We start from the raw sequence: 17,006 nt of genomic DNA, 5'->3' as shown, positions 1-17,006 counted from the left end.
TAAATCTTGAATGCAATTTCTTTCCTCTGTGTTGTTTATAATGATAATCTAATGTTTGGCTGCAGAACAACAGGGAGTTGTGAGATGCTCATTTCCTGAGCTGCATCTTTTTGTTTTCATAACAAGTCTTTATCTAGCATTAACAAGCACTGCAGACTATCTCTTGATTAGATTCTGCACCTTTCCTGCCACTTGCATGAAAGAGAAATGTAACCTTAAAATCAGAGCCAATATAAATATTTTTTTCATGGAGTGATGTAGAAACTGGCATTTTGCTTCAGAAAATTCACACTTAAAAAAACTCTCATATTTTCCTCCATTTTCAGCCTGTCTTGAGAAATCATTTTGAGTGTCACTTACATAGCTGATACCTGGTTACGGATAATCCTTGAATGTTAGATGCTACAAAGAAGACAGGGTTAACCTAGACATAAGCACCCCAGTGTTCTGGTGTGGAAACTAGAAGCCTACCTGTGGCATCTTATCTCTTGACACTTAAGGAAATGAAAACGGAAAGAACTTTCTTCTTGAACAATGCAATTCATCTTCCATCTTGCATCCTGCATGTAAAGCTGCATCTTGCCAGCAAATCAGTTGTTTAAATTTAATTCAAAAGCATATGGAAATAATTCATTATAGAATAATCAACACTGACCTATTGACGTTTAAACAAAAATAGGAGCTATGGGCAGAAGACTGATAGAAACACATTATTTTCCAAGTCATTCATATTCAGGTCTTTAGTTTCATGTCCTGTTGTTCTGGTATTGTGCTTTGAGGTCCAGGCACTGCTGAGGAAGCTGTGGATTTAGCCCTGTAGGAAATTATTGCAGAATCATCATCAGAAAAAAATGGTTAAAATTTTGGAAGGGAGATTGGGATGATGTATTCGTAGGACTAGGAGAAAATCTGCCCTAGGATAACCTGTGTGCATTGCATACTTGCCTGGAAAGTGTCTGTGAGTTCCCACCTTGTTTTTTTTTTTTTTTTGTTTTTTTTTTTTTGTTTTTTTTTTATTACTTTCTGTACATTAATTGCTATGGAGAAAACTTGGAAAAGCCTTTAAATTACATTCAAAATAAATAATAATTCTTCCCGCCTCCACCTCCCATAATTCCTGGATGTAATTGCAAATTTGTTAGACTAACTATGTAGGGCCAATCCTTTCCTCTTAGGTATTGTAGCACAAATCTGGACAGGCATCAGCTGTATGAAGTTACTCTGAAAATCTCAACAACTAGTCCAGAAGGGCAGTGTGGATATTTCTGGAGAGTCTAAATTAGAAAATGTCGATGATAATATCAAAGCCAAAAGAAAATAGAATTGGAGTCTAAGGGAGAAGTTTGCACTATAGGCATAGTTTAGGGGAAGAGGCCAGCCGAGATAGTCAAGGCTGAAGATTGTCACCATGGGATATGCCCCTGAGAGGTTCAGCCAAAGGACTTGAACACTGGATGGTTTTCAGGTTTTTTTCTCAACCAGTGTAAGATTAATTTATAGTTCTTGGGCAGGGGGGAAGCTGGGGGATGGGGTCAAATTGGTGGCAAGCTGCCAAAATCTGCTAAACTTCTTTATCAAAAGAAAAATAAACCTTCATCTGCTTTTCTGATGTCTTTGTGTGTGAAAATGGGTGTGTTACAAACTGAATGCAAAAGCTGCTCCACAGCAACGAATTTCAAATTCTTAAAGTTTACGAGACATTATTAAACCTGTAGTTATGGCGGTATGTTAACAATTGCTGAGTTTCACTAGTTTAGCTTGAGTTGACTTAAAAAATAATGAAAAATCTCAGTGAACTGTTGGTGCTGTTGGTTTCCAGTGGTCAGTGTTCAATTGCTGCTTGCATTTCTCTGCTGATTGTTTTGATTTGCTTCTCAAAGGCCAGCATATAATTCACTCAATCTGGTCTCTGAATCTGATTACAGTTTTTATAGTGCCATCTCACAGTTTCAGTCCTTATAGTATTTTTTGATTGGTGTTTTCTATTGTGATTTTTCAGTGAGATGTGCCAGCTTTGAAAGACCTATTTTTTCCCCTTCTTCTCTCTGATTGTTCTGAAAATGCAATTCTTCAAGAATGCCAAAGCTCCCAAAATATTCAAACTTGTTCCTTGGTATCCATATTAATCATGAGCGTAATAAATTCCTTAGTTATTAAATTTCCCTGACACTTCTCTCAATTTTACTGTTGGTTGTTTTTTTTTTCTTTTTTCGCACAACTCTTTTAAATAAGCCCCTATTTTTTTTTTATGCTTAGCTTTGCCAGACTTTAACTGTTAGGTTTAAAGTTTATCTGCATGATGAAGACTGCATATGTTTGGGCAAAAGTACACTGACACAGTGTAACATTTTTCAGAGTAATGCAAAGGTAAAAAAACAAAACAAATCAAAAACCAAGGAACAAAACTCACATTTTCATTTATAGTCTAAATGCAAAATAAATTTAAAAAACGTATTTGTAGCTACAAACTTTGAATTTGAATTAGAGACCTGAGAAACCTGAGAAAGTCACAGGATTCAGAGTTGGGTCATAAATATGCCTTTTTTACATCCACCCTAGAAATCTTCTCACATGATGAAATTATCAATTTTTTATTTTTTTTTTTTTTTTTTTTTTCTGTTTCAGAAATCCAAATTTAAATTTTTGGGGGGATACATTTTACCTTGTGAATAAACCGGAGTAAAGCATTGATATTGCTCAGACATTGAAAATTTCAGATTTGCCCAGCTATTACAAAGATAATTTCCTTATTGATAATATGTTCTAAAATGCTTTTGGGTACCCTATTATGAAGCTGTTACATATTTAACTGAAAATGTCAAGAAGTCAATTCTCTACTTCCTTTTTTTTGGACAGCTTAAAGTAAGCATTGTTAAAACCAACAGCAACAAAAAATCAATTGTCATACATACAATGGGAAGAGAAAGTGAAGACAACTCTGTTGAGTTACTAATGGACGTAGTGAAATTCAGTGTTGAAGGTGGCCTACAGCCATGCATCTGGAGATCATGCCATGAAATGAACGCACTGAAAAGGCTGAATAAAAACACTTCAATTGTACAGGTAAGGATTTTCTTAAATGTTAGTTCATCCAATTTCATCTTTGGGAATTTTACTTAATTTATTGTCAATTAACACAACGTTTTGATTACTGATTTAGGTATTAAGTAGCAAAAACAAACGAACAAAAAAATACAGATGTGCTTAAGGAAGCATCTTTTATCCTCTTTCCCCAGACCTGGCTTGAGTCTGGCATTACTTCTCTTCCTTCCTGCTCTTAGGCCCACGAGCCTTGCAGACCCCTCAGGGAGGTGGTGCCACAGCAAGCTGGGGACATCAGCCTAAGAGCTTCCAGCTGCTCCTCACTTATTTTCCTCTGCCTTAGGGTGGCTCACCCATTGCTTCATCCTTCAGGACAGGCAGCACTCAGGCTCAGCTGTGAAACAGTGGGCCGTCTCCACAGGTGCAGATTGTTACAAGTATGGCATGCAGGTCCTTGTTTGCTGTTGTTGAAAAATGCACTGCTAATGAAGGCGACTGTGTTGAAAAAGAGTGTTTTGCAGCTGAGAATTTTCTCTACTATACAGCTCTTTGTGTCTGTTGTAGTTTCTATGGAAATAAATAAAAGGCATTACTTTTGGAGCAATCTACATGGATGGGCTCATTATTTGAAACTGGATCAAGCTTAACCAAGATGTTTTTGTGCATCAGCACCATGTGTCACGAGGACAGGCTGAGACACCTCATGCTCAGGTGAGTGCTAATGAAGCTTGTCTTGATGCAGTGTTTTTGAAAAATCTACAGACAGTTTCTCATGAAAGATCATCTGAAGGCGTTTCATTGTAAGAACTGAAGTTGTGGCTTGGTGATTGGAATCCTTGGTGCCAACAATCTCTTGAGTTGGCAGGAGGTGAGTGAGAGCAGAGAACACATTCAGGTGTGGTGCATTAGGTACAGAGCTAATTAACTAGTAGCTTTTATTTTAAGCTACTTCATGAAATTTCACTTTATTAATTGCTTGAGGAAGATAAGGACTGCACGAACAGAGGTGAATGTTATATTTTCATTCAGCAACTTATTTTGTTATGTTAGTTTTAAATATGGTTTGAAAGAAAATGGTATTCCATTCTATATCTGAACTGCAATCAAGTCTCTGTGCAAAATAGCAATTGATAGGAATGAGTTATTCCAGCAAGATATGAAGATAGAATATGTTATTTAAAAACCATGCTTGTCAGATAAAAGGGGGAATAATTTATTAGGATTATATGTTACTGTACCTATGGAAAAAAATACATGAAGAATACAAACAGTGAAAAGTATTGGGTGAAAAAATACCGTTGAGAGAGCACATCTGTTTCAAATTCTTATTTGGGAGAAAAAAAAAAGAAATCCCCACATCTGTTTTTATTTTAAATTTGCATGTGTGTTGTTATCCTTGTGTTAATTATTAGGTAAATAAAATTATTGAGAATACATTTTTCAGTGAAGTCTGGTTTGGAATATTTGTACACATTATAAGAGAGATAATTTGAAAGCTAATTGAAGCTTGGTGAGGAACCAATTCTCTACTGATCCCTTAATTTAATATACCTGCCTTTTGTGTACTAATATAACCAAAAGCACTTATTTATTTTGGAAATGAAATAATTTTAGCACTCAGTTTGCATTTTTGACGTGCCTTGCTGGCGTACAGCATAGCACGGAAGTATGTCACAGGCTTTGCTCTACCCTAGCAAACACAACTGTAGTGAGAACTGAATCGTGGAGGAAAAGACATTTGGTTTTGGTTAAGAGAGTACACGTATCCAGTCACATTCAGTTTAGATAGCTATTTTTGATACACTCTTGTAAAGTTAATAATCTATCTACTGAGCATATGGAGGGAGCTCACACCCAACCCAGCCATTTGGGTATCAGCAGGAGTGAAATCAGTGGTAAAAACCCCATCAGCTTTCTTCAGTGGATTTTATCTCACAACCATTGTATGGACCTCCCAGTTTCAGTCTGCTTTTTTTTTTTTATTAACGCGGTGAAAGGATATTTGTTTTATTTTTGGTTGCAAGGCCCTGATATTGTGTAAGCATCTAGATCCAGTTCTTTCTGCTTTTATCACCAAAGGGTCACTCAAGGAGGACAGGGCAATTTTATCTAACCAGGTTAGAATCAAACTGGTACTTCTGAAATGATCCCCATGCAGTGGGTGATGTGAGCCCATTTGATGTGAACTGGGAGAGCCCATGGGTGAGAAGGGATTTTTACTTTGTGTTGCAGGGGCTAGAAACATGTTGGGGTTCTGGGCTTCAGATGAAGATAACTTTATGGACTCATCATGCTCCTTTCTCCACCACAGAAAAGTCAGTGATTCAATATTGTTTTCTCTGCTGCTTTATTGGTCCAAAAAATAGTTATAAAGAAGAGCAATAGAGTCATTAGAGAACTTGATTAAGACCACGGCTGTGCTGTGCCTCCAGCTGCTTCTGGACTAAAGTTTTCTCTCCAAGATTTCTGTCCTCTGCAGAGACGAAGGAGGCTAAAAATGAAATCCCTGTCTGTAGCTGTTGCCAAATAGGCAGGGCTTCAGTGTTTGGAGAGCCCCTCTTGGGAGACTGGGAATGGTTTGATGTAGAAAGATTTATGGGCACTTAAAACTTATAATGAAACTGTTATCATTGCTCTCTCTCCTCTTTCTAAATCATATAAAATCAGGTGGTATGCCCTCACAGTAGTATTAATAACTGTCAAGTCAGGTATAAAGCAAAAATATTCCTGACTTGTATAGAAATTAGAGCTGAAGCTGAAAACTGCCGGTGCAGAAGTGTTTTTTGTGTTGTCTCCAACAGTAAGGTGCTGCTCTTGCAAATCCCTCACTGTAAGAAGACCTCTTGCCAAGTCTCGTTAACTTCAGCAAGAGCTTCATGAGCACTTGGGGATTCTGCCATTCCCAGCGATTTATGTGACTGAGGCCCGGCTGGAGAAAGAGCATTTGTGCTGCAGGGCAAGGAGGGAAGGGGAGACAGAAAGGTGGTAATGCTATCAGAGTCAGAAGAGGTCTCTGGGACTTAAAATCCAGATGAAGTACCTTCTCTGCTCTCCCCTCCCTCCAACCCAATGAGATAGGTGTTGTTGGAAGACTTGTCGCTAGGGTGAGTTTCTTCTTTCACCCTCAGCAATGAGAGCTTTGCTGATGTGGTGATGTCTGAGTGTTTGTAATTAATAATAATTAAAAAAATGTTGTCTACAAGTTTGATTGAAAACAGGAGTGTATGTGATTCTGTGCACTCAAAGTTAATACACCATCCAGTTGCGCAGTATAATACAAATTTGTTTTGAGTGATTTTGGGTTGCTCTCAGAGACTTGCTGTTTAAACTTCTTTTTTTTTTCCTCCCCTCCTTCGGTGGCTAAACGCTTTTTCTCTCTCTTTCTTAAATCTCACTCTGTGCTCCACATGTATGAGCTCTCCTTTTGTAAACTTGTTAATTTTTATGTTTGGTGTAAACGGGAAGCGTGGAATCCAGGGCAATCAGCTTGAATCCATGGGAAAACATCCCTAAAATTAATTTATGGTGGATGAGATCGATGCTGAAAAGGCCGACTTGAATTATCTCATTACATTTGGAGAATGAAACTGAAGGTTTGACAGCACCAAAGGGAGGAGGGCACAGCCAGCCCCAGCTCTTGGCGATTGCCACTCACAGCTTTGTCCACGCAGCGCTTTAATGACTGGTAATATGCTGCTCTTTGGCAACTCCTAAACAAAACCCTGAATTAATTTTGCACCCAGGGGAGAGTACAAATCATTGGTGCAATGCTGTTGATGGTGTTTATTTTTCAAGAGTTTTAGTAGAATAAATACGTGGTTCTGAACACAGGTGGAGGAGGGGGAGGAGGAGGGCAGGGGAAGATTACTTAACAGAAGAAATAAGGTTGCCAGGGCAGGGACGGGGGTGCTTCTTATTGCTGTGCCCGAGGCAGAGTGGAGATTCTGAGGGCTGAAGGCCAGGTACTGCTTAACCTGTGGGTAGCACGTGTTCATGGCAGGGAGCTCTCCTTTCACGTACAAAGTGACTGCTTAGTGCTCAGGGACTCTGGCTGGTAACAAAAGGGCAGCAACACGCTCATTTCTCTTTGGCATCAGAATAATCTTTAAGCTTTTAAAATGTCGTGATTTCTCTTTCTATGCTGTTATTGAATCAGATCAAGGATAAAGTAGAATAGATAGTTTTTTTCTGTCACCTTTAAGGTCAGAATAGTTTTCAAGCATATTATCGTGAGAACTATCATGAGCAGAAGCAATAACTGCTGCCCTTTCTCATCTGACTAACGAAGTGAGTTCACACACAATTTCATTTGACCTGAATTTGAAAATTTGCTTAGCTACAAAAATGTTAAGAATTTCCATGTCTGAAGGATGACTATATGAACAGAGCTCCTTGCTCATGCTTACTGTAGTGATACATATATATATATATATATATATATATATATATTTAGTATTGCTACTTTTGTTGGGGGTGTAAATAAATGTAAGAGCTCCTGAAAATATTTTTCCATTTTCAGCAAAGAGAATTGTGTTTCTGGATTAGAGAATGCTGTTGCTGTGTGTCTTTGCATGTGATCTGTGCACTTTGGATCCATCACAAGAAAAATCAAGGCTTTGGCATGTAATTAAGAATGATGGAAACCTACCTTCTTTGTCACCAAAATCCAGTTTGGAGAAAGGAAATTAAAAAAAAAAAAAAATAGTCTATTTTTATTGTTCAGCCAAATGTCAAAAACAAAGGCATACATAACTGCTGAGCACTTTGTCACGTTTCAGACAGTGATTCCATATAGTTCTGTTGGCCATGCAAATGGCATTTCCATATGCAAACATGGGGATTTGTACAGCCACTTTGGCATTTACAAGCATCCAACATGCTCATGTTGATGGCTGTGCAATGGTACATAGACTTTGGCCGTGGAAATGCTGTCAGTAAAGTGCAAAACCATAGATATATGCATAAGCACATTCCCTGCTTATTAGCAACCTGCTGTAAAGCCCTGCTGACATAGCTATTGGTTGTGTGTAATCATTGTGCGCGTTTTTAACTATCACATTAAGATTCTCAGTTTCTTGTAAAATCAGTCACTACAATATTTTCTTTTTTTATTAATACCTGTGTGTATGAGGTGTCTGACAGAGTTATTATCCACTTTGGTGATGAAAAGCTCCTGCTGAGGTCCGGGAGAACAGGATTGCAAAGACCAGCATGATGTCTGTCTTATAAAGCGCTCATTCTTCTGACTGACCATCTGTGTGTGAAAAAGAACTGCTATTACGCAGCAGTAGTTTTGTTGAGTTTGGCCTTGATTTCTTTTTTCCAGATTCTGCCCAGCAAAGAGGAGGGGAGAGGAGGGAAAGGAGAATTTCATTGGGGAGTGAAGGAGGTGGGGTGGAGGGAAGGAAGGCTGAAAGCTTAAAAGCAGAGTGACTAGTAGGAGAGTACAGTAAAGTCAGTGAATAATTTTACTGTCCTGGTCTAGCTGCTTGGGAATGTGCCATGTAAAACAATAACAACTTCCAAGTGAGAAAGGCAGAGGGGGAGGGGAAAGCAAGGGTGCAGACTGGGGACAGACTGGAGGCAAGAAAGGACTGGATCCTTGAGCATGGCCATTGCCAGTTCTTTTTTTCCTTATTAAATATTTGACACTGAGTCAATTCCTAGGGTATAAAATCTGTGCTAGTCTGTTGCCTTTGCTTGACAAACAGCATTACAGGTAGGCAGATGACTTCAGGTTTTACCCAGCTAAATCATTATTGCTTCTTTGGAGCCTTGTGGACCTCACTTCTTTTAAAATTGTTGAATGACACAGGCAGAGATTTACAGGCAGATCTCCAGGAAGGATGTAAGGCTGCCATGCAGCTTGGCCTGGGTCTTTTCTAAGTTTCTTTTTGTCTGCCTACAGAAGTGTTATCCAGGGTTTGTTGAAGGGTGCATAGGTTGAGAGCCAGGACTAAATGCACATCTGGGATTATGGCTTCTCGTTCAGCGTGCTGAACTGCTGGGAAAAATTAGGATAACTGCGCATGTAATTATTGGGTGCCTTGGCAAGAAGTGTGCTGCTTTGGGGAGCCTTGGGTAAACCTACCTACAGAGCTGTTCCTGCCAGACTATTTTCCATGCCTTCTTAGCCACAGCGATATGTTGCAAGAGCACTGACCTTCAAGAGCACTATGCCATGAAAGACAGAGGAGGCTTTCAGGGCACGATGGCCCAGAACAGAGAGGCTGTCAGCCTGCTGCTGGAGAAGACTTCCTGTCCTGATGGGGATAGTGTATGGGGCTTGGGCAGAGGCCACCCGCAGCCTGGGTTTGGGCTCACATGAATACAATTTTTGTGGTATCTTTCAGACATCTGGTTTGGAGCAAATTGATGCTGTGACTGAATGTGGCCCACAGTTCTTTGTTTAATTAGAAGTTAAACTCCAATAGGTCTGATCCACCATCTGGTGGGAAGATGCACTGTGTGTGTGCCTGTGCACATGTGTGGCGTGCCCCTCCTCTTCCCCAGCCTCAGCGCACCGGGACAGGGACACCAAGCTGCCGCTGCAGCCGCTGCGGGTTTTGTGCTTAAGCCTTTCTTTCATCAGTGGCTGCACAGACCCCATGAGACAAGTTCCTCTGGAACGTTGCAGCAAACATGAATTTCAGCTGCCAGTTTGACTGGTGGGTTTTTCTAGAGGGTGTGAAATTGTAGCAGGCTGTGGGCTTGCAGTGGAGGAGGAGGGGCAGGGCTGAAAACCTGAGAACACTGTTGGGGATATTGGATAATTTCAAGCATTTGAGCCACCGGTGAGAGAGGCAAGCCCCAGGTCGACAGTGAACTGGTCTGGAGAAATAAAACCTAAACAAATAAACCAAAAAGCCAACCAAGAGCAACAAAATGTGGAGAGTAGGAAGGGAAAGGGAAGAGGAAAGGCTGAGCTTTCTGCATGAGGTCTTTTCTTAAAGAGCTAACACGTGCCATAGCATCTTCTGAGACCCAGCAAGGAGTTACTTTCCTAACTTACAACCCTTGTCAGTTAAGAGGTATTTCATGCTTTCATGGGAATAGATGTGGCAAGCCTCCAAGAAATGGGTGAAAATCATGTAGAAAACACTTCCCTATTTAATGAGAATATTGCAATGATGTAATAGAAGGAAAGGTAATCACAGGAGGGGAAAGTTACTGTCACAAATCCATTCTATGTTATTTAAATTATTCCTGATCTAAAAATGGGATAAGTAGTGAAAAGACAAGGTTTGCTAATGATACAAAACTATTCAGGAAACTCTAAAATCAAATCAACCGTGGGGATTTTTAGGCACTATTATGATGGCAAATAACCGAATCTCTTTTCTAAGGTTATTTTCTAATTTCAGTAAAAGAAGAGTGAAGAAACTATTCCATGACTTGCAGAAAATCACTATTCCCACTGTGCGTAGAAGCACATCAGGTGTCATCATGGCCTGTTGTAACAACGCCACCTAAAAAAACATTCAGGTAGAACACCAGGAATAGGTTGGAAGAGAATAGATTTAAGCCAAAGTACAGAGCATCATGCCATGGTGTAGTCACATCTTGTCTTTGTGCAACTCTGGAAACCTTTTTATTGAAAAATTCTAAAGGTTGTAAGAAAGCATGAAGAGATGGATCATTAGGATTCTGTGGAATGTTTTCTATGTGACAAAAAACTTGTTTGACTCCCTACACTGGAAAAGAGTGACTGCAGGTGAAAGATGATCATTACCTCTGAAAATAGTGAAGGTGAATGAGGAAAGATAGAGACTGTGAATGGATTGCTCAACATGCTATTTGTCACTCAACAAGAACTATGAACACTCAGTTCTCAGCCAGCTGATTTTATACAAGCAAAAGGATGTACGGTGAAGTCGTGGATTTTATTGCTTCTAGATGTTGTCCTGGACAAAAGCATAAGCAGGTTCAGAAAACGATTAGATGAGTTCGAGGAGGATGAGTTCACAAGTAGCTGTTAAACATGGTGCAGATGCAACTTCTCATTCAAGATGTCTATAAGCTGCTACCTTGCTTGTAGCTGGATGAGTATAGCAGAGAAAGAATTATTTTGTGCACACTACTTTTTGTATGCTGTTATTAGACTGGACTACACAGACCTTCAACAGTGCTAAGATTTATGAATCCTCATTTTTTTCTGCTTGCTAGCATAAGAAATGAAAGAATGCTTGTCAGCCTGGTGTAAATTGAACAATGCGGATGGGGGAAGCTGTTATGGGAGAGCTTCATGAGGTGTGCTGGGAGAAGAGTGCTCATGGCCAGGGTGCCCACACTCCTCTCCAAGCAGAGGGGATGATGGGCAGTACTAAAAGGCAACCTGCTCTTCATTTAGCACAGATCATCTGTCTTAGTCCCAAAGGTGATTGAAAACACATTTTTACAACAGAGAAAACGAATGGCCACGGTTAAATTGGTAGATGGGAATCTGCTCTGGGAAAGTGAACAAAGGCTGATCAGAGGGTCATGTTCTTGCTGATAGTGTGGTTGCTGATGTTTTTTCCATATCAGTGTCAAAGAGGGAAACCAGCAGCTCATACACCAATGAGAGGCCTATCTGTTATGAATGTCAGCACTTTGTAAACTACTTCACTCTACTCCCTGTCTCTTCCCTTCGCTTCAAAGTCTGAGCCTTAATAAATAGTTTGGATGGAGAGACATTCTCTGCAAGACAGAACTGTGCCATGTAGATGTACAACGAGTCTGATAACAATGAATAAGAAAGACTGAATGAGAGAAGGAAAAAGTGTACATGTTCTTATCCAGACTTATAAGCTGATAGCAAGAAATAGTTCACCAAAACACAATAAGAAATCCATTTGGGTACACTCTGACTTTAAGTGTAACTTAGTAAATTGTGCTTGGGTTCTGAAATACTTAATTCATTTTAGATTTTATTATTATTTTTTGTTTGTTTGTTTCACTTCTGATTTCTGTCTCAAAGTGAAAGGCAGGAAATCTCTCAAGAGAGGCAGTTCTGGAGATTTCCAGCTCATTTTGGAGCTCTAGAGATTCAGATAGTTTGGGTAAACCTGTGAACTTTTGGATGTTTATCTGAACTGAACCTGAACTCTAAATCTTCTAAGGATCGCCCAGCTAAGTCAAAGGGAGGAAGGCCTATAATGATAATTTTAATGCTCTTTTCTCATTCAGCCATGGATATGACTCTCCTCAGTCTCCTGGGAATTTCTCTGTGCTGCATTAAAGAAAGAAAAGGCTAAATAGTGTGTATCACATATGCACAATTAAACACTGTATGCACCATTACCGTTTCAGATGCTATACATTCCAGTTACTAGTTGCTGCCTTTTGGGGAAGATTTAGCTGGAAAACATGACTATTTCCACCTGACGTTGCATCTTATGATATTTTGTCTTGTCAGATGAAGAAAACACTAAACAAAATTACTATTCTTTAGGAAGAAAACAATAAAAAGAAAAGGAAGCTCATTAATACTATATGAGGCATGTGCTCATTTCATTCAGTACTATCTTTGTAAAATGAGTATAGTTACATTTTCCTTGTCTGACCTTATAACTACAGCATCTGTATGTTTGATGTTTATCTGTGGGAGATCTTTGGGAAACAGGGAGAAGTTTATAATCTATATTCTGTAGAAAATAATTCTGAAGCACCAAAGATGGTATCATTGCCTTCCTGATGTCAAAAGCAAGGTACTAGCTGATTTTTTTGCTGCAAGATTTTACTATTAGTAGTTAACATAAGAAATCCATATCTGAGCTAGAAACGAAGTAAAGATTTTCATCCACTTTGTCAATCTGTCTACATTTACCTTCGTTATCTGCTGTGATTATCACTGGTTCAAATTTGTACTCTAGTGTTAAATATGAAGCAGCCACAATACCTTCCCTGGTGTTCTCCAGTTTGTTGTATTTCTGTTCTTTTGAGACTGTATCAGGGATGGCAGTGATCTTATACTCAATAAGTGCAGTGTGTGGTGAAAACAGGGGTCTATGTTCTGTTGTCCTTCCAGATTCATGAAAAGCCATTGCTTTAGCCAAACTTCCTCTGGCGATTCTGCAGATCAATAGTTGGGTGACAAGTTAGAAGCGGCAGTGCCCTTCATTCTGAGATAGGTGAGTATGGTGCCCCTTATTCCTCTCACCTGCATTCAAACAGCAACTTAAATGCCACTGTTAGGAGCCTACAGTAGTTCCTTCAGTCTGTAGGAGGGTTGGTAATCACACAGCAAGGAAGATCTCGCTCTTTGGTTTTGCCTGAAACTATGAAGAATAAATCTTAAATTTACTTCCTGAATGCCTTTCTAAAATGTACCCTTAATTTTTATGAAATTGTGATGACTATGTTATCACAGCAGCAGTCATTTGTGCCTTTTGAGCTGCCTGACACAGCAGAAAATTTGGAATAGTTCATTTTGTTTTCAGAGGAACTTGGGAACCATCAGCTCACTCTGAACTCCTGTTCTCAGTGTTCTGCAGAGGCACACTGCTCTCATTGGCTTCACGCTATGGGAGCAGCTGCTTGTTGGGAACTCTTCAAAATGTTGGGATGGCTGTTATGTTCCTCAATCACATGAAATGTCTGTAGCAGAGTTCAGACTGGGCTCATTCCCAGATTTTTGACAGGGAATCAATTGGAGTTAGTTCCTGTTTGAAATTATAACTTATGTGGGATTTGGTAATTTTGCAGGATTTCCAGATATTTTAAATTTGGCTAGCTTTCCGTTTTCCTGTATGTGTGGATCTGTGTAGACATGATGCCTATAGACGAGAAACTGCAAAAGCTGTAGTTTAAGGAGTGATTGTCATCACTGTGAATGTAGCTCTGTAGTTTGGAATGCTTATCTTAGACATCTTCACGTTGCTCTCAGTTTTTCTAAAATACTGCCTCATGGAGAGTGTGCTCTGTACATCATTAAGCTTCTTGGAACATTTTTTTTTCCCCTACGAATGAAACGAATGGGATTAAGCAGTGAATGGGAGAAAGATATTGATAAATATATCTTTCAGTGGTAATAGCTTAGAAGGAATGTCCGTGCCAGTAGCGTGGAGGAATGCCTCCTAGATGTACTTACCTAGGTATGCAACTGTGTTTACATAGCAAATCTCAAAGACTATTAGCTGCTATACACAAGGTCCAAGGAGAGCTGAACCATGGAAATTATATTTGTTTGAGGAATATAACAGAGTGAACATTTTACGATCAAAGATTATTTGAGGTCTTTTCTGCAGATTGAATGCTTAGCATCATCTTGAGATATAACTACAAAACTGATTCAAATATTCACTGTCTTTTAAGTGTTTTTATTTTGTCTAAATATGCATCTTTCCTCTTCTTTTATCTCTGTATATAATATTTGTTTTGCTGTCCAAAGAGGGTTTATGTCTTTCTTTTAAAGTGAGAATATTGGATGTACATTTAAAAAATCGAATACTTGCAAAACATTATTTAGATGCAGTCTTATGTCATTAATTCCAAGAATGTTTCAAGAAGTCTCACTGAATGCATGTCACCATCTGATGCTGCTTTATCTCAGAGAGAAAGAGGAACTGAGTAATAAAATGGGATTATCAGTGGAAGTGAAAACATTCAAAGGTTTGAAGCCTAAAAACAAACCATCTCTCTCTCACACTTTCAGGAGAGAGCCTTTCAAACAGGGCATCAGATAATGAAAGATTTCCACTGGAGGTGCAAGTAAGAGAAATAATTAGGCTAGCTGAGCTTTAGATCAGTTAACTTGGACCTCACTGTGGTTTGGGTCTGACCTTGAGCTACCAGCTCTGTATGCCAGAGAATAGGACTGTACGTGATGTCTGTGGAGCTCAGATTCTTCCTTTTCTGAATCTGAGTGGAAAGAGAGTCAGGGCACTTGACTCTTAATGTTACCAAACAATTGCTGAGCTAGAATCTAAATCCAGATGAGGATCTACATAGTGTATTTTGCATCCTGTTAGTCCCTTGAGCACTGCTAAACACCACCATGCTTTTGCTTTCGCATATTGCCCTTACAAATTTGTGAGTCATGCAACTCTGTCTGCTCATAGCCCAAGGACTTCTGATGATGAAGTCTGAGAATGGTGATTTCAGTCTTATATTTTGTTCTGCCATGAGTTGTCATGGAAATTGGCTTGAGGTTGCAGATCTAATGTGAAATGAAGGCAAGCAGGAAGTGACACTGTGGGGCCACAAGCCTTATGTGAGAGCCTGTTGCCTGAGATCAGCTGAGGTCTGGCTGCCTTGGTACTTGCTATCTTGTCTTTCAGCACATCAGGAGATCTTACTAGGATTTGTTCCAATTAAGAATTGTTTATTACTTAAGTAAAGAGTTTAGTGCCTAATTTCCTGCGTGCTTTTAGAACTAAAGAATGTGGAATTCATATTTACTGACTGAAGTTTTTTAATGGCAGAAAAAGCAATGAAATATACAAAAAACCTAATATATATGGGGCAAAATGCCAGAAATACTTAAAAAAAAAATAACAGCGCCCTCCTTTTTAGTACAGGATGGAGTGGATATCCAGAGATGAGAATAAAAACAGAGCGTAATTAGGGTGATGTTTTGTTGTTAAACTGCTGGAATAACGGATAATCTGTGGTCTAGGAACTTCTCAAGGTGCAAGTTGTATTTTTACCTTGGTGTTTTATTTGCCAGTGGTTCTCATTTCTTTCTCAGTCAGTATAGTCCAAAATTGTATAGGATTTTGTGGATTGGAAGAAACACCTCTGTGCACAAATTTATTAGAAAGGGTGGTACAATCTCAGAACAGCCTGCATTATTATTTCCTAGTCAGTGATACTGCCAAGTGTGTAGGAAGCTAAATTCTTCCTGTACGAGGACTTCCATTAATTTGTACATTAATTTCCACTATGCTGAACAAAATCACTTCCAGTCATGGGGTGGTCTTTGTTTTCTCTCTGGGTGTATGAAAAGACTAATAACTCTATGGATAGTGCAGTTGCTCAGGACTGTCCTTTTCCAGAACTCTGGACCATGTGGTGTTCAGGATTGCACTGGGAATTCCCCCTCCCTCCCTTCCCCGCTTTATTTGAGTCCTGCCCACGATTTATAGGAGAATGGGAGTCTTGACATTCAGAACACAGAAATGTCTATTGCTTATTTCCCAGTAGAACTTTTGACTTAGAAGATTTAGATGCTTTTTCTTATTAAATTGAGTGAGTACTTCAGTGTTTTCGACTCAAAGCCCATCAACATATCTTCATATTTTGTCAAGGGGCCCATCTGCCAATTCTCAGTGGAAGTGCTGTTAGCAGCGCTGGAAATCCAGCATGGTGGTCTAAGAAAAGGATAGGAGCCAGACATTTGTGTTCAGGCTCCAGTTTTCTCTTGTGTTTGGCTACAGTTACCGAAACCAAGACTTTAAAAAAAAAAAAAAAAAAGCCCTACAAAAAACCTCTGTATCTGGTTTGTGATAAATAAGCTTTTCACCCCAAAATCGGAAAACTCCTGCCCCATCCACTTCTGAAGATATTTCTTAGCTTTATGCCTGTTTCTTGATCTGTTAACTTTCAATGGTGCTGTATTTATTAAAGCAGACTTGGCTGTTAGGTAGATGTTTGCAGTGCAGTGGTTAAATACGAGAAACTAAATGTGTGGATGGCAGATTAGGTAGTTAATTTTGGTCTGTAATTGCGAGCAGAGAGTAGAGTAGGAAAACTTGTACAAAACCAGATCATGTATTTCAGATTTGAATCTCTGCCATTAAATCTCTGTCTCTGTTACTCATATGCGACCTCAGACACCATACCCTGCTCTGGCTTCCAGCTCTTCCCCACTGTCACTACAGTGGCATTTGCCTGTTTCTGAGGTGAGAGAGTGAGCTGGAAGTGTGCTGCGTGGCATCCTGCAGTTCCATTCCTGATACAAAACACACTTCCCACCTTCAGGACGCTCCTGTAAGTCTTCTGCTTCTTCGCCTTCATGCTCCCCCTGCCTCTGCATGACTGCA

At 39.5% G+C, this 17,006-nt stretch overlaps 1 long non-coding RNA gene across 1 annotated transcript in view; it reads left to right on the top strand.

Moving 5' to 3' along the window:
• The first annotated feature begins 3,536 nt into the window (after positions 1-3,536).
• The window catches only part of LOC125689053 (uncharacterized), a 32,592-nt gene continuing 19,122 nt past the window's right edge, over positions 3,537-17,006 (top strand). The window contains exons 1-2 of the long non-coding RNA XR_007375003.1: positions 3,537-3,753; positions 13,052-13,154. This is a non-coding gene — a long non-coding RNA (uncharacterized LOC125689053). The remainder of the gene's footprint in view (positions 3,754-13,051; positions 13,155-17,006) is intronic.

Source organism: Lagopus muta, chromosome 2, assembly GCF_023343835.1.
Source record: "Lagopus muta isolate bLagMut1 chromosome 2, bLagMut1 primary, whole genome shotgun sequence".
In the NCBI taxonomy this organism is placed as follows: domain Eukaryota; kingdom Metazoa; phylum Chordata; class Aves; order Galliformes; family Phasianidae; genus Lagopus; species Lagopus muta.
This window is presented reverse-complemented; position numbering and strand designations above follow the sequence as displayed.